Consider the following 4,557-nt stretch of genomic DNA (forward strand, 5'->3'; position numbering starts at 1 on the left):
GAGTGGTGTCTCCTGAATGAATTCAATTCAGTTCAATTCAAAATACTTTATTGAACCCAAAGGGAAATCACAGATGCTGCCTATAAATGCAGTCCTTCTGCTATGTGAAAAGGGRAAATTCAGGCTTTCACTCAAGTTTGTGGTGAATGGCAAGTTGTTCTTTCAGGCAAAACTAGAATTTTTAAAATTAAAACTCAGTTAAGATATTTATATTGGGGGTTTAGTGAAGCCGGGTCATTTTGACCTGGACAAATGGTGTATACAGAATACAAAGTGAAAAGGAGGGTTAAAAAGAAATCCTCGTAAATACACGTTACATACACAAGTTCTCTTTAATTGCCTCAAAGTCATTCTTCTTTCTGAAATCAGCTTCATTATGGTGGCTCAGTTGTTATTTCCTCATGTTCTATTTTGCTTTTGGCAACTGTTGGATTAATGTTAGCCTTTAGCTACTATTTCAGGAATTTTAACATTTAGCTATGATTTTACTCATTTTAGCTTTAAGTAACTGTTTTTCTAAGTTTAGTTTTTTGTGATCCATCTTTGTTCATTTTGATGATTTCATAGCTGATGATTTGTTAGCTTTGGTTTTTGCTCATTTTAGGTTTTATCTGCTAGTTTGAGTGAAGATATGGATTTGCTCATTTTAGCTTTCAGGATGATTTGCCACTTTCAGCTACTGTTTATTGATATTTTCTCACCAAATATTTAATCTGGAGTGTGACGCACTCAAGCTCATCAGCTGGTAAAGTTTTTTTTACTCCCACACACTTTACACAACATGTGGATGTTGTGTTCTTTTACCCAGTGTGTTTCACTGTACATAATTTGTTTCCACACATCCAAACTCTCATAGACTCATAGCATCTGAGCTCAGATTTCTTCTGTTTGAAGCTGAAAGTGAAGAGCCTTTTCATTTGAGATATTTTCTACTTTTATTCAGACGTTTTTTAGTTATTAACTTATTAGCTGCAATGAGCTCTCAGGCCAGAACTGACCTGTGGACTGCCAGTTGGTGGTCACAGTCATGGAGAATATTTAGCCTGTCCTCCAGCACAGGCCTGTGAGCATGTCTCACACTGATGACATGCCTGCACTGTGGTATATAAACTCACTACAAGAGTCTATTTTAGTGTTGTCTGCGTAAAGGAGGACAAGCAGGACACACCAAGTTCAACACATGGATAGAATCCTCTGCAAAGTGAAGACTTGTCTTGTTTGTTTGTAAGAAGTCTGAATGGAAGGCAGTGTTCAGGGTTAGGCAGTGGCCACCGGGGGACAAAGACATCACTTGTGTCCAGTACAGAAGGAGACACATTTGTTTGATCAGGTTTTTGTCCTGCAGCATGTTTGTGTCTCAGGAAATGAAGCAAATCRTAAAACCAGTTGGTGGTTTGAGCCCAACTGTCCTCAGTCTTTTGATGTGTTAAACTCAGGGTTGGACTGGACCTCTGGGGTATGAAGCATATTTATGGGCCACCCAGGACGGTCATGAATCAAAAAACTATCAATAATTTTTGTCGATCACGTCAGCCCATTGGTTGATTTTCTTGGACATTAATCTAATCCAATTAAATCTCTGGCAAAAATGCCTCCAAGTGGATTCAGCAAAATGTGCAAAACTAATCAAAATGTTTGCCACAACAAGCAAAAAAAATTTGATTGACCATAAAAATGCGAATTAAAAAAGCACCGTCAGCTTGCTGCAGCTATTTCTGTTCCTCCCTGGTCAGCCGATATGTGATCTGGCTAGAAGTGAGTGTTCCTGTTAAGTAAACCATAGAGATTGTGTTTAAACTCCACCTACTCGATCCACCGCTTCTGCCAGAGCAGAAGCTCAGCAGACATGTCTCATCTTGTCAGCTGTTAGCTAGCTGTTAGCTAAACCTCCACCGTTCAAGTTGAATTAAAAATAATTATGTGAACTCCTGGACCTCCTGGACACATTTAAGAGACCCTGGCTTCAAGTTTAATTAAATTCAATTCAAATTCAAAAGTACTTGATTGATCCCAGAGGGAAATTACAGTTCGGAACAACTCATTCAAGAGAGACAAAACAAAAACAAGGAAACGTGGGAGAACAGGTGCCCCAGGTCCTGCATCCACGAAGAGGCACTACCCTTGAAAGTTACTGTTAGCTGCATTTTCTCTACCTGCACAGCCTCACCTGGGTGAGTTTAAAATATGTTGTATCAAATATTTTGCATGTAAAACAAGGCCAGGCTCTTACGTTTTGATCTGAGCTTGGAGTGAGATTTTGAGCGGCTAAATACTGTAGAGCTGTAACAATTAGTCAAAATAATCAACTATGTTGATTATAAAAATAAGCCTATGCAACATTTTAATGTTGATGCGTCATATTATTTACCCACATAAATGTTCATTTGTAACTKCAATGCAATCTATAAACTGCTGGGGGCAGAATCACTTCTATTGTTTGTAGTTGCTTTGTTTACTAAAGAAAAAGCAGYGCCAGCCTGCAAACCACAGAGGAAGCCGTGGACAAATCAAGCTGTGCCTCAGTTCAGGCATCTTCAGCAGTGCGCATATGTCAACCGCAGACATCTCTGCGCCGCAGAGGGTGCTGTTCCAACTCAAAGGCTCCTCCTCATCCGGCCTTGGAATGCGACCCACAAAATGTCAAAAATCAAGGATGCATCCGAGTATCCTTACTGGCCGAGGATATCCCAGGATTCAATGCGCTGACAGCAACAGAGAAATGAAGACTGTGGAGTTTTTTCTTTTTTTTTACCAAGTCGGCGTAGTTTGGAAATTCATCACAGACCAAATAATTAGTTTTTAAATGTAAGTTTAGCAACTTAGCTGATGAAATTCATGCTGCAATAAGATGTTAAATAAAATGCGACTACAAGTGCTGATACTGGAGCTAAACCTGAAGTATTAATGTTTTTTTATGTGTAACATTTTAACTGTGAAGTTATTCTTCCAGTGAAAAGGTATGTGAATACGTCCCAACACATTTAAAGTCTGATTCAAATTCACATGTTTCATGCAGACAGTATAAAGTACCTCAAAGTATAAAAGTAAGTAAGTAAGAGTAAAAGTACATGTATCTTATCATGAAATTACTTCAATTTAAAGTCTCCTCCAAGAATATTACTTGAGTAAAAGTCTTAAAGTATCTGATTTTTTTGTACTTAAGAATCAAAAGTACATTTCTGACATAAAATGTGCTTAAGTATTAAAAGTAAAAGTATTGAGTAAAAATGAGTGGTTAGGTTTTTAAAAATGACATTTATTGGGAGGCGAACTTTCCAAAAAACTTTTTTTTTTTCTAAAGGTGTGCAGCTGTGATGGATTATGTATAATTTGGTGTCAGAATGTTATGTATTTATACTTCTCATCCAACTACAATCAAATTCACTTTTTCCAGGAGGCACAGTTTATCAGGATAGTATTTTTTTAACAATAATGAGCCAAAATGAAATAGGAGTAACGACTTTCTACTTCATACCTTGTTTAAAAATGTAAGAAGTAGAAAGTACAGATAATTGTGTGAAAATATAAGAAGCAGAATTACAAAGTAGGCTGAAAAATAATTACTCAAGTAGAGAACAGATACCCAAAATCTTTACGGTAACAAAGTATTTGTACTTAGTTACTTTACAACTCTGGTTTCATGGGTGATTATTTTAATTTGCTTTGGAAACTTATATTAAGGTAAAGTCTAGAACTCCCTATCTAAAGTGATTGAATTAATAAACTCTTTTTCAAAAGTTTCTGACTGCTCTATAAATTGGTTAAGATCTACAGTTCTTCCAATTAACTGTGTTTTTAGCAACTCTCTTAATACACAACTGCAGTCAGGTAATATATTTGGGTATTAATATTTCTCCTTCATTGGAAGATTTAATAAAATTAAACCACTTCCCACTTTTAAAGAAAATTGAAGATGATCTAACTAGATGGAAATCTCTACCCATATCACTTATAGGAAGAGTTGCTTCAGTTAAAATGATGATGTTACCGAGAATAAATTACTTATTCTCAATGATACCTTATAAACTATCACCTGACTGGTTTAAATCCCTGGACTCCTTCATCTCTAAATTACTTTGGAAAAACAAAACTCCACGTATTAGCATACAAACACTACAGAATTCTAAATATATGGGTGGGCTCGAGCTTCCCAACTTCTATAACTACTTTTTAGCCAACAGGCTACAATACATCTCAAAATGGTTAAATCCTGGCCCACTAGATGAATCTTGGCTAGATATAGAATAGACATTAAGCCATAACATTAGGATTTCAGATCTTCCATTCATTAGCACAAACATAAAATAACATGATTGCTTTTAAAGCATTAATATCAGCTCGTCTTCACTAATCCCATGTAGACAAACACCCATCTGGAACAATCCTGACATCTTGCAACAAAATAATATGTTAAACTTCCCAGGTTGGAGTTGTAAAGGAGTTGAACAATTGGAACATATATTTGAAGGTGCAGACTTTATTCCATTTAATAGGTTAATACGGTAATACAATATGGCATTGACAAGAATTTTTTTTAGAATATCAACAAATTAAATC

Source organism: Austrofundulus limnaeus, unplaced genomic scaffold (genome assembly GCF_001266775.1).
Source record: "Austrofundulus limnaeus strain Quisiro unplaced genomic scaffold, Austrofundulus_limnaeus-1.0 Scaffold169, whole genome shotgun sequence".
Taxonomy (NCBI): domain Eukaryota; kingdom Metazoa; phylum Chordata; class Actinopteri; order Cyprinodontiformes; family Rivulidae; genus Austrofundulus; species Austrofundulus limnaeus.